The following is a 14685-nucleotide window of genomic DNA, read 5'->3' on the forward strand; positions in this document are numbered from 1 at the left end:
GTAGTTTTTCATTCAGCTGTGTTTATAAATGTACTGAGAGTATTTGTGTTCCTGACACAGATGATGTCATTAAACAGGAAATGTTCTCTCTTTCTTAACAGCTCAGTTTAAACTCACCTCAGAAGACTATGTAAAGGCTGATGTTGGTGAAGAGGTCACCCTCCCCTGTCACCTCTCACCTGACACCAGTGCTGTTGCCAAGACGATCAGGTGGTTTAAAGGGACAGAGTGTATTTACCTGTATAAGAATGGTCAGGTGACAGAGAGGAGTGGCTATGAGGGCAGAGTGAGTCTGATCACCCAGGAGCTGGAGAGAGGCAACGTGTCTCTGAGGCTGAGAGACTGCAGGAGGTCAGATGTAGAAGTCTACATATGTCAGGTCATCCATGGAGAACAGAAGGAGGAGGCTGCAGTGAGTTTATTGGACAGAGGTAAGTGTTCTATAACTCCAGTAATGTTTCTAAACACCTAAACAACAGCAATAACAACCAGTCTCTTTCCCTGTACAGAACACTTCTACTTTCTCATGGAGGTAGGAGTTCATAGTAGGAGTTACAGATGAATAGACTAGATTCATTCTGAATATCAACTAGTTACAATGCATATTACCATCACTCTGAGCTTTGAGCATGTCCTAAAGCATTTTTACCATTCAAACATTACTGTCATTTTTCTTTACATTCATCAATACTCTCCCCAAATGTTCTCAAGGTAGGTTGGATTATGATGTACAGATGTTCTTCAAATTATTCTGAATTTACATACCATAGATCTCCCACAAAATATCTGTCATACAGTGAGGGAAAAAAGTATTTGATCACATGCTGATTTTGTACGTTTTCCCACGGACAAAGAAATGATCCGTCTATAATTTTAATGGCAGGTTTATTTTAACAGTGTGAGACAGAATAACAACAAAAAAATCCAGAAAAACGCATGTCAAAAATGTTATAAATTGATTTGCATTTTAATGAGGGATATGTGACCCCCTCTCAATCAGAAAGATTTCTGGCTCCCAGGTGTCTTTATACAGGTAACGAGCTGAGATTAGGAGCACAGTCTTAAAGGGAGTGCTCCTAATCTCAGTTTGTTACCTGTATAAAAGACACCTGTCCACAGAAGCAATCAATCAATCAGATTCCAAACTCTCCACCATGGCCAAGACCAAAGAGCTCTCCAAGGATGTCAGGGACAAGATTGTAGACCTACACAAGGCTGGAATGGGCTACAAGACCATCGCCAAGCAGCTTGGTGAGAAGGTGACAACAGTTGGTGCGATTATTCGGAAATGGAAGAAACACAAAAGAACTGTCAGTCTCCCTCGGCCAGGGGCTCCATGCAAGATCTCACCTCGTGGAGTTGCAATGATCATGAGAACGGTGAGGAATCAGCCCAGAACTACACAGGAGGATCTTGTCAATGATCTCAAGGCAGCTGGGACCATAGTCACCAAGAAAACAATTGGTAACATACTACGCCGTGAAGGACTGAAATCCTGCAGCGCCCGCAAGTTCCCCCTTCTCAAGAAAGCACATATACATGCCCGTCTGAAGTTTGCCAATGAACATCTGAATGATTCAGAGGACAACTGGGTGAAAGTGTTGTGGTCAGATGAGACCAAAATGGAGCTCTTTGGCATCAACTTAACTCGCCCGTGTTTGGAGGAGGAGGAATGCTGCCTATGACCCCAAGAACACCATCTCCACCGTCAAACATGGAGGTGGAAACATTATGCTTTGGGGGTGTTTTTCTGCTAAGGGGACAGGACAACTTCACCTCATCAAAGGGACGATGGACGGGCCATGTACCATCAAATCTTGGGTGAGTACCTCCTTCCCTCAGCCAGGGCATTGAAAATTGGTCGTGGATGGGTATTCCAGCATGACAATGACCCAAAACACACGGCCAAGGCAACAAAGGAGTGGCTCAAGAAGAAGAACCTTAAGGTCCTGGAGTGGCCTAGCCAGTCTCCAGAACTTAATCCCATAGAAAATCTGTGGAGGGAGCTGAAGGTTTGAGTTGCCAAACGTCAGTCTCGAAACCTTAATGACTTGGAGAAGATCTGCAAAGAGAAGTGGGACAAAATCCCTCCTGAGATTTGTGCAAACCTGGTGGCCAACTACAAGAAACATCTGACCTCTGTGATTGCCAACAAGGGTTTGCCACCAAGTACTAAGTCATGTTTTGCAGAGGGGTCAAATACTTATTTCCCTCATTAAAATGCAAATCAATTTATAAAATTTTTGACATGCGTTTTTCTAGATTTTTTTGTTATTATTTTTGTATTTTTTGTTATTCTGTCTCTCACTGTTCAAATAAACCTACCATTAAAATTATAGACTGATCCTTTCTTTGTCAGTGGGCAAACGTACAAAATCAGCAGGGGATCAAATACTTTTTTCCCTCACTGTAGAGGTCAACATTTCACACACCAAAATTAAAATAGAATCATCTTGAATTCAGCTTGATATTTTAGTATGAAGCATTCAGTCATTCTCAGACTGCTCACATAGTAGTGCTGCTCACATCCCTTTCCCTAGATGTACTACCGTTCAAAAGTTTGGGGTCACTTAGAAATGTCCTTTTCTTTGAAAGAAAAGCAACTTTTTTGTCCATTAAAAGAACATCAAAACACCTCAACGTCAACAGTGAAGAGGCGACTCCGGGATGCTGGCCTTCTAGGCGGAGTTCCTCTGTCCAGTGTCTGTGTTCTTTTGTCCATCTTAGTCTTTTCTTTTTATTGGCCAGTCTGAGATATTGCTTTTTCTTTGCAACTTTGCCTAGACGGCCAGCATCCCGGAGTTGCTTCCACTGTTGACTTTGAGACTGGTGTTTTGCGGGTACTATTTAATGAAGCTGCCAGTTGAGCACTTGTGAGGAGTCTGTTTCTCAAAATAGACACTCTAATGTACTTGTCCTCTTGCTCAGTTGTGCACCGGGGCCTCCCACTCCTCTTTATATTCTGGTTAGAGCCAGTTTGCACTCTTCTGTAAAGGGAATAGTACACAGCGTTGTACCAGATCTTCAGTTTTCTTGGCAATTTCTCTCATGGAATAGCCTTAATTTCTCAGAACAAGAATAGACCGACGAGTTTCAGAAGAAAGGTCTTTGCTTCTGGCCATTTTGAGCCTGTAATCGAACCCACAAATGCTGATGCTCCAGATACTCAACTAGTCTAAAGAAGGCCAGTTTTATTGCTTCTATAATCCAGGCTCTGTGTCAGATTTCAAAAAGGCTTTACAGCGAAAGCAGACCATGCGATTTTCTGAGGACAGTGCCTCGCATACAAACACATGAAAATCATTTTTCAACCAGGCAGGTGTGACACAAGAGTCAGAAATAACAGTATAATAAATGCCTTACCTTTGAAGATCTTCTTCTTTTTGCAATCTCAAATGTCTCAGTGACACAATGAATGGTCGTTTTGTTCAATAAATTCCTTCTTTATATCCCCAAAATGTCTATTATTTGGCGCGTTTGATTCAGAAAAACACCGGTTCCAACTCGCCCAACATGACTACAAAGTGTCTAATAAGTTCTAATCAAATCAAATTAAATTTATTTATATAGCCCTTCTTACATCAGCTGATATCTCAAAGTGCTGTACAGAAACCCAGCCTAAAACACCAAACAGCAAGCAATGCAGGTGTAGAAGCACGGGGCTAGGAAAAACTCCCTAGAAAGGCCAAAACCTAGGAAGAAACCTAGAGAGGAACCAGGCTATGAGGGGTGGCCAGTCCTCTTCTGGCTGTGCCGGGTGGAGATTATAACAGCACATGGCCAAGATGTTCAAATGTTCATAAATGACCAGCATGGTCAAATAATAATAATCATAGTAGTTGTCGAGGATGCAACAAGTCAGCAACTCAAGAGGAAGTGTCAGTTGGCTTTTTCATAGCTGATCTTTGAGAGTATCTCTACTGCTCCTGCTGTCTCTAGAGAGTTGAAAACAGGAGGTCTGGGACAGGTAGCACATCTGGTGAACAGGTCGGGGTTCCAGCAGGTCTGGGACAGCAGGTCTGGGACAGGTAGCACGTCCGGTGAACAGGTCAGGGTTCCATAGCCGCAGGCAGAACAGTTGAAACTGGAGCTGCAGCACGGCCATTTGGACTGGGGACAGCAAGGAGTCATCATGCCAGGTAGTCCTGAGGCATGGTCCTAGGGCTCAGGTCCTCCGAGAGAGGGAAAGAAAGAAAGAGAGAAAGAGTGAATTAGAGAGAGCATATTTAAATTCACACAGGACACCGGATAAGACAAGAGAAACACTCCAGATGTAACAGACTGACCCTAGCCCCCCCGACACATAAACTACTGCAGCATAAATACTGGAGGCTGAGACAGGAGGGGTCAGGAGACACTGTGGCACCATCCGATGAAACCCCCGGACAGGGCCAAACAGGCAGGATATAACCCCACCCACTTTGCCAAAGCACAGCCCCCACACCACTGGAGGGATATCTCCAACCACCAACTTACCATCCTGAGACAAGGCCGAGTATAGCCCACAAAGATCTCCGCCACGGCACAACCCAAGGGGGGGCGCCAACCCAGACAGGAAGACCACGTCAGTGACTCAACCCACTCAAGTGACGCACCCCTCCCAGGGACGGCATGGAAGAACACCAGTAAGCCAGTGACTTAGCCCCTGTAATAGGGTTAGAGGCAGAGAATCCCAGTGGAGAGAGTGGAACCGGCCAGGCAGAGACAGCAAGGGCGGTTCGTTGCTCCAGCCTTTCCGTTCACCTTCACACCCCTGGGCCAGACTACACTTAATCATAGGACCTACTGAAGAGATGAGTCTTCAGTTAAGACTTAAAGGTTGAGACTGAGTCTGCGTCTCTCACATGGGTAGGCAGACCATTCCATAAAAATTGAGCTCTATAGGAGAAAGCCCTGCCTCCAGCTGTTTGCTTAGAAATTCTAGGGACAATTAGGAGGCCCGCGTCTTGTGACCGTAGCGTACGTGTAGGTATGTACGGCAGGACCAAATCGTAAAGATAGGTAGGAGCAAGCCCATGTAATGCTTTGTAGGTTAGCAGTAAAACCTTGAAGTTACCTGTTAACTTGGTCCAAACATTTCAAACAACATTCCTAATCCAACCTCAGGTATCCTAAAATGTAAATAATCAATCAAATTTAAGACGGGATAAACTGTTTCTAATACCGGATAAAAACAACGTGAAGCATGCTCCAGTTCACGTGCACCAAAATAGTAGGGACCTTCAGAGTGACACATGGAATGAATAGCACTACTTCTTCATTTGTCAAAAGAAAAACATTGACCAATATCTAAAGACTGTTGACATCTAGTGTAAGCCATAGGAACTGCAACCAGGTTCCTAATAATAAGGGTATCCCAAAGAAACCCATTGGGAAATCCTATGACCTAAATTTTTTTATTCCCCTGGATGGTTTGTCCTCGGGGTTTCGTCTGCCAAATCAGTTCTGTTATACTCACAGACATCATTTTAACAGTTTTAGAAACCTTAGAGGGTTTTCTATCCAAATATACCAATTATATGCATATCCTAGCTTCTGGGCCTGAGTCACAGGCAGTTTATTCTGGGCATGCTTTTCATCCGGACGTCAAAATACTGGCCCCTAGCCTTAAGAAGCAGAACAACAGTTTTCAGCTGTGCTAACATAATTGCAAAAGGGTTTTCTAATGATCAATTAGCCTTTTAAAACGATAAACTTGGATTAGCTAACACAACGTGCCATTGGAACACAGGAGTGATGGTTGCTGATAATGGACCTCTATACGCCTATGTAGATATTCCATAAAAAATCTATAGTTTCCAGCTACAATAGTCATTTACAACATTAACCTCATACATCTAGACGTTCCGCTAGCGGAACACCTGCTCCAATATCCAATGATGGGCGTGGCGCGAAATACAAAGTCCTCGAAAATCCGAAAACTTAAATTTTTCAAACATAGGACATTATGTTATACAATACATGCATGTTTTGTTCAATCAAGTTCATATTTATATCAAAAAACTGCTTTTTACATTAGCATGTGACGTTCAGAACTAGCATACCCACCGAAACTTCCGGTGAATTTACTAAATTACTCACGATAAACATTCACAAAAAACATAACAATTATTTTAAGAATTATAGATACAGAACTCCTTTATGCAATCGCTATGTCCGATTGTAAAATAGCTTTTCGGTGAAAGCACATTTTGCAATATTCTGAGTAGATAGCTCGCCATCACGGGCTAGCTATTTTGACACCCACCAAGTTTAGCCCTCACCAAACTCAGATTTACTATAAGAAAAATTGGATTACCTTTGCTGTTCTTCGTCAGAATGCACTCCCGGGACTTCTACTTCAATAACAAATGTTGGTTTGGTTCAAAATAATCCATAGTTATATCCAAATAGCGGCGTTTTGTTGTGCGTTCAAGCCACTATCCGAAGGGTGACGAAGGGTTACGCGCCCGACGCGTTTCGTGACAAAACATTTCTAAATATTCCATTACCGTACTTCGAAGCATGTCAACCGCTGTTTAAAATCAATTTTTATGCGATTTTTCTCGTAAAAAAAGCAATAATATTCCGACCGGGAAACCCTGTTTTCGTTCAAAGACGAAAAAATAAAAACATGGTGTCGGCTCGTGCCGACGCCTCAGTCTCATTGTTCTCAGATCGACCACTATCCAAATGCGCTACTGTTTTTCAGCCTGGGCCTGCAGAGTCATCATTCACCATTCTGCCGCCTTCTGAGAGCCTATTGGAGCCGCAGGAAGTGTCACGTTACAGCAGAGATCCTCAGTTTTCAATAAAGAGAGTGTAGAAGGCCAAGAAATGGTCAGAGAGGGCACTTCCTGTAAGGAATCTTCTCAGGTTTTGGCCTGCCAAATGAGTTCTGTTATACTCAGACACCATTCAAACAGTTTTAGAAACTTTGGAGTGTTTTCTATCCAAAGCTAATAATTATATGCATATTCTAGTTTCTGGGCAGGAGTAATAATCAGATTAAATCAGGTACGTTTTTTATCCGGCCGTGAAAATACTGCCCCCCTATCCATAACAGGTTAACAATGTCTACAAAGTATTTCTGATCAATTTGATGTTATTTTAATGGACAAAAATGTACTTTTCTTTCAAAAACAAGGACATTTCTAAGTGACCCCAAACTATTGAACGGTAGTTTACATTTGAAATGAATGTGATGGACAGTCATTCCAACATGATGCATGGTATTTCATTAAATTATGTATTGAGACAGAAATTCAATGAACAATAATAACTAATACATTCTGTTTTACATGATCATTATTCATGACTCTCCATCTTGGATAATGGATGATCAGATTGGGGTGAGTAATGACTTATTTGTCTGTTTTGTTATTTGACAACCAATAACACAAGACAAAGAACAGACCAGAGTGTTAATCTGATACTATAAAAACTACGGGCCTTGTGAACAGCAGTGTGTCTTCTTCAAGGCTACAAATTAAATCAGTTTCTTTACATTTATCAATACTCTCCCCAAATGTTCTCAAGGTAGGTTGGATTATGATGTATAGATGTTCTTCAAATTATCGAGAATTTTCATATCATAGATTTCCCACTAAATATCTGCCACAGAGGTCAACATTTCACATAGCCCTCCCACAATATTTTATTTTTATTATTATTATTTTTTATTTCACCTTTATTTAACCAGGTAGGCTAGTTGAGAACAAGTTCTTATTCACAACTGCGACATAGCCAAAATAAAGCAAAGCAGTTCGACACATACAACAACACAGAGTTACACATGGAATAAACAAACATACAGTCAATAATACAGTAGAACAAAAGAAAACAAAAAGTCTATATACAGTGAGTGCAAATGAGGTAAGATAAGGGAGGTAAGGCAATAAATAGGCCATGGTGGTGAAGTAATTACAATATAGCAATTAAACACTGGTATGGTAGATGTGCAGAAGATGAATGTGCAAGTAGAGATACTGGGGTGCAAAGGAGCAAGATAAAAAAATAAATACAGTATGGGGATGAGGTAGTTGGATGGGCTATTTACAGATGGGCTATGTACAGGTGCAGTGATCTGTGAGCTGCTCTGACAGCTGGTGCTTAAAGCTAGTGAGGGAGATATGAGTCTCCAGCTTCAGTGATTTTTGCAGTTTGTTCCAGTCATTGGCAGCAGAGAACTGGAAGGAAAGGCGGCCAAAGAAGGAATTAGCTTTGGGGGTGACCAGTGAGATATACCTGCTGGAGCGCCTGCTATGGGTGGGTGCTGCTAAGGTGACCAGTGAGCTGAGAAAAGGCGGGGCTTTACCTAGCAAAGACTTGTAGATGACCTGGAGCCAGTGAGTTTGGCGACGAGTATGAAGTGATGGCCAGCCAACGAGAGGGTACAGGTCGCAGTGGTCGGTAGTATATGGGGCTTGGTGACAAAACGGATGGCACTGTGATAGACTGCATCCAATTTGTTGATTAGAGTGTTGTCGAGGATCGGTAGGATGGTCAGTTTTACGAGGGTATGTTTGGCAGCATGAGTGAAGGAGGCTTTGTTGCGAAATAGGAAGCCGATTCTAGATTTAATTTTGGATTGGAGATGCTCAATGTGAGTCTGGAAGGAGAGTTGAAATTAATTTTTTCAAATTATTATTTATTACGAAAAACACAAGGAAGGGGTAACATTCAAGTATAAGAACATGAAGGACAAACAATACAGCATCAAGACACTACCAAACATGGTACAGTCTTTCCGCAACAGAGCCATCCTTATGTGTGAGGGTGCGTGTGCATGATCGTGATATAAAAAACATGTCATAGTTTCCTTTTTCATGACCACAATCTTATGAAACCCGAACCCTCCAATATCCCCCCACAGTTCCCCAATAGCTGTCCCTCAACCCTCCAATATCCCCCCACAGTTCCCCAATAGCTGTCCCTCAACCCTCCAATATCCCCCCACAGTTCCCCAATAGCTGTCCCTCAACCATTCGAGACCCCTCCTACAGTCCCCCCCAGAAGATTTCAATGCACCAACAACCAAGAGAATGAACTAAAGAGAAAAAAAGGAAAAGACAGAAGAAAACAGCAAACAACAATGCAAAAAAAATAAAACACAATAGTACATTTAAAACCAAGGACATCAAGGAGAACTGAAATCATAACAGCAATGCCCACTTTATATGTTTGTGTGCATGTCTGGCACTATTACATGTATGTGTGTGTTCTTGTACGAGTTTATTTGAACGAGAGTGTGTGTATATGCATGTGTACAAACACCTGCATGGCATCAGCCTCAGGCAAACTGGCATTAGTTGTAAACTGCCACTTAGTGTCATTCAAATGTACTTTTATTACGTTTTATTTAGACTTTTTTTTTCTTCCTTTATCTTTTGACACTCATTCTCTCTAACACACAGCAACTCCACTCCCACTTGTCTCCAATTCCACATACCAACCCTCAGCTTCCCTCAGCCCGTCCCATCTATCTCTGCTGGCCACCCACTTCCTGTTCCTACGCAGCACATATCTTTCAACTATGCTGTGATGTTTAACGTACAATTTCAATCTATCTAATCGAATATAATGTACAGATTGAGAGTTGAAGATAAATACTTTTACTAAGCGTATTAGTATATTAGTAATTGACTGATCCGGTCTCTCCAGATCTCCTAACGGTACTATTTCTAGGGTCAATTTTAGATCAATGCTATGCATTTTCAGCCATTCCTGAACCTGAGACCAGAAAGAGGTTACCGGAGAGCAATACCAAAATAAATGGTCTATTGATTATGTATCCTCACAACAAAATCTGCAGAGCTTCAATGATTTTATGCCCCAAATATTCCACATTTTGTTAGTGGCAAGAATTCTATATAATAATTTTAGCTGAAAAGCACGAAGTCTTGAATCTTGCGTTGTTTTATATATCAATTCATACACCCTGTACCATGGAATCGGTACATCAAAAATCTCTTCCCAACTATTTTGCAATATGTATGGCACAGTTGTCAACGTACTGGTCCTCAAATGAAACTGGTATACTTTCCTATTTATGCTATTTTTATTCCTCCGCCAGTTTCGATCCTTTATATTGGCCAGACAGACCAGTTCCCTGCCTCCTCCCGCTGCCACCCGCCTCCTCCATTTTTGGGGCAATACTGTAATCAATTGGTTGTACTCTTGGATTGAGCAGACCTTCCTGTACAATTCTGATAACTCTATGAAGGACATAACTCTACCATTACAATTTACAATATAATTTAAGAACAAAATACCCTTTTCAAACATCTTTCCCATAAGTACAGGTATTTTATCAATCAGCACATTTTTTACTTCAATCATAATATTTGTTATAATATTTGTTCTAACTTTTCAGGGGGATGAAATTGAAATTGTAGCCAGCTCTGCAATGCTTGTTTGAAAAATACAGATACTTTGAAAAAAGTATCATTTTCAATTAATCGAAAATGTGACATGGCAATCTGCACAAAAGCAAAAAGGCCATTTTTAAACAATGGATGAGCTTTTCTTATGAATCTACTTGAGAACCATTTAAGGTTCTGTAACGTTCGTCGTATGGAGTAGACCAAAATGCAGCGGGAATGTGTATATTCATCTTCTTTTATTTAGAAGGAAACGTGAACACTAAACAAAATAACAAACAATGACGAAGACAGTCCTGTAAGGCAACACACTATACACGGAACAGGAAACAACTAACCACAAATCCCATGGAAAAACACCCCTATTAAATAGGACCTTCAATTAGAGGCAACGAGGAACAGCTGCCTCCAATTGAAGGTCAACCCAATAAACTAAGCATAGAAATAGATACAATAGACACAAACATAGAAATAGACAACATAGAATATTACCCAAAACCCCTGAAACAAACTAAACAAACACCCCCTGCCACGCCCTGACCAAACTACAATAACAAACAACCCCTTTTACTGGTCAGGACGTGACAGTACCCCCCTGCAAAGGTGCAGACCCCGGATGCACCTCAAACAAAAAAAACACAAAAAGAAACCCCAAAACAAAAATAATCCCAAACTAAAGGGAGGGAAGGGAGGGTGGCCACCGTCACTGATGGTTCTTGTGCTACTCCCCCCCTCCCCAATCCTCCTACTACGGAGGTGGCTCAGGCTCTGGCTTAGGTCCATATACTAGCCTGCCCACCCCCCTTGAAAGCTCATGCCTGTATACCCCTACAGAAGTCTCTGGGCTAAGGCGCGTCGCTGGAGACATCAGGCTGAGGTGCATCGCTGGAGACCTCGGGCTGAGGCGCGTCGATGGAGACCTCGAGCTGAGGCGCGTCGCTGGAGACCTCGGGCTGAGGAGCGTCTCTGGAGACTCAGGGCTGAAGAGCGTCTCTGGAGACTCAGGGCTGAAGAGCGTCTCTGGAGACTCAGGGCTGAAGAGCGTCTCTGGAGACTCAGGGCTGAAGAGCGTCTCTGGAGACTCAGGGCTGAAGAGCATCTCTGGAGGCTCCGGACTGTGGGCCGTCTCTGCAGGCTCCAGACTGTGGGCCGTCTCTGCAGGCTCCGGACTGTGGACCGTCTCTGCAGGCTCTGGACTGTGGGCCGTCTCTGCTGGCTCCGGACTGTGGGCCGTCTCTGCAGGCTCCGGACTGTGGGCCGTCTCTGCAGGCTCCGGACTGTGGGCCGTCTCTGCAGGCTCCGGACTGTAGGACATCGCCGGAAGCACTGGACGGGAACTGTCGCCGGAAGCTCTACACGGGGCACTGTCGCCGGAAGCTCTGGACGGGGCACTGTCGCCGGAAGCTCTGGACGGGGAACTTTCACCGGAAGCTCTGGACAGGGAACTGTCGCCGGAAGCTCTGGACGGGGCATTGTCGCTGGAAGCTCTGGACTGGGAACTGTTGCCGGAAGCTCTGGACGGGGACTGCGCACTGAAGGCCTGATGCGTGGAGTTGGCTTTGGAGGCGCCAGACTATTTACACGCACCACAGGGCTAGCGCGAGGAGCAGGAGCAGGAACAGGACGTACTGGACTGGGCAGGCGCACTAAAGGCCTGGTGCGTGGGCTGGCTTTGGAGGCGCCAGAACAGTAACACGCACCACAGGGCTAGTGCGAAACACACTAAACAAACACCACCTGCCACGCCCTGACCAAACTACAATAACAAACAACCCCTTTTACTGGTCAGGACGTGACAGGTTCAAATAAAACTTTTGAATGAGTAGAAGGAGAGTCTACAGTCTAACCAGACACCTAGGTATTTGTAGTTGTCCACATATTCTAAGTCAGAACCGTCCAGAGTAGTGATGCTGGACGGGCGTGCAGGTACGGGCAGCGATCGGTTGAAGAGCATGCATTTAGTTTTACTTGCGTTTAAGAGCAGTTGGAGGCCACGGAAGGAGAGTTGTATGGCATTGAAGCTCGTCTGGAGGTTAGTTAACACAGTGTCCAAAGAAGGGCCAGAAGTATACAGAATGGTGTCGTCTGCATAGAGGTGGATCAGAGAATCACCGGCAGCAAGAGCGACATCATTGATGTATACAGAGAAGAGAGTCGGCCTGAGAATTGAACCCTGTGGCACCCCCATAGAGACTGCCAGTGGTCCGGACAACAGGCCCTCCGATTTGACACACTGAACTCTATCAGAGAAGTAGTTGGTGAACCAGGCGAGGCAATCATTTGAGAAACCAAGGCTGTCGAGTCTGCCAATAAGAATGTGGTGATTGACAGAGTCGAAAGCCTTGGCCAGGTTGATGAATACGGCTGCACAGTAATGTCTTATCGATGGCGGTTATGACATCGTTTAGGACCTTGAGCGTGGCTGAGGTGCACCCATGACCAGCTCTGAAACCAGATTGCATAGCGGAGAAGGTACGGTGGGATTCAAAATGGTCGGTAATCTGTTTGTTAACTTGGCTTTCGAAGACCTTAGAAAGGCAGGGTAGGATAGATATAGGTCTGTAGCAGTTTGGGTCTAGAGTGTTTCCCCCTTTGAAGAGGCGGATGACCGCGGCAGCTTTCCAACCTTTGGGAATCTCAGACGATACAAAGAGAGGTTGAACAGGCTAGTAATAGGGGTTGCTACAATTTCGGCAGATAATTTTAGAAAGAGAGGGTCCAGATTGTCAAGCCCAATATATCTACTATTGACTCAACATTTCAGAGTGGTTGAGTTAAATGCGGAAGACACATTTCAGTTCAATACATCCAGTTGGACAACTGACTAGGTATCCCCCCTTTCCTTTCCCTTTCACATAGTCCTCCTACAATAAATCTGCCATAGAAGTCAATATTTCACATATTCCTCCCACAATATATCTGCTGTAGAGCTCAACATATCACACTCCAAAATGAACATGGAATCAGCTTGAGTTCAGTTTGATGTCCTAGTATGAAGCATTCTGTGATGTTTAGACTGTTCCAATAGTAGCACTGCTGACATCCCTTTCCCTAGATGTACATTAGTAATGAATGTGATGAACAGTCATTCCAATATGATGTATGGTATTTCATTAAATTATGTAATGAGACAGAAATTCAATGAACAATAATAACTAATGCATTCTGTTTTACATGATCATTATTCATGACTCTCCATCTTGGATAATGGATGATCAGTACGGGGTGAGTAATTACTTATTTGTCTGTTTTGTTTATTGACAACAAATAACACAAGACAAAGAACAGACCAGAGTGTTAATCTGATACTATAAAAACTACAGGCCTTGTGAACAGCAGTGTGTCTTCTTCAAGGCTACAAATTAAATCAGTTTCTTTACATTTATCAATACTCTCCCCAAATGTTCTCAAGGTAGGTTGGATTAAGATGTATAGATGTTCTTCAAATTATCCAGAATTTTCATATCATAGATCTACCACAATATATTTGGCATAGAGGTCAACATTTCACACTCCAAAATGAACATGGAATCAGCTTGAATTCAGTTTGATGTCCTAGTATGAAGCATTCTGTGATTTTTAGACTGTTCCAATAGTAGCACTGCTTACATCCCTTTCCCTAGATGTACATTAGTAATTAATGTGATGAACAGTCATATCAATATGATGTATGGTATTTGATTGAATAATGTAATGTGACTGAAATTGGATTGAATGTAACTGTAATAACTCATACATTTTGTTATACATTATCAATATTCATTCCTCTCCATCTTGGATAATGGATGATCAGGAGCAATACCATAAACCTCCCACAATATATCTGCCATATAGCTCAACATTTCACACATTAAAATTAAAATAGAATCAGCTAGAATTTAGCTTGATGTCTTATTATGAAGCATTCCGTTATTCTCAGACTGCTCACATAGTAGTGCTGCTTACATCCCTTTCCCTAGATGTACATTAGTAATGAATGTGATGAACAGTCATTCCAATATGATGTATGGTATTTCATTAAATTATGTAATGAGATAGAAATTCAACGAACAATAATAACTAATACATTCTGTTTTACATGATCATTATTCATGACTCTCCATCTTGGATAATGGATGATCAGTATTAGGGGAGTAATTACTTATTTGTCTGTTTTGTTTACTGACAACCAATAACACAAGACAAAGAACAGACCAGAGTGTTAATCTGATAATATAAAAACTGCAGGCCTTGTGAACAGCAGTGTGTCACCAAGGCTACAAATTAAATCAGTTTCTTTACATTTATCAACACTCTCCCTAAACGTTATCAAGGTAGGTTGGAT

Source organism: Salmo salar, unplaced genomic scaffold (genome assembly GCF_905237065.1).
Source record: "Salmo salar unplaced genomic scaffold, Ssal_v3.1, whole genome shotgun sequence".
Classification (NCBI taxonomy): Eukaryota; Metazoa; Chordata; class Actinopteri; order Salmoniformes; family Salmonidae; genus Salmo; species Salmo salar.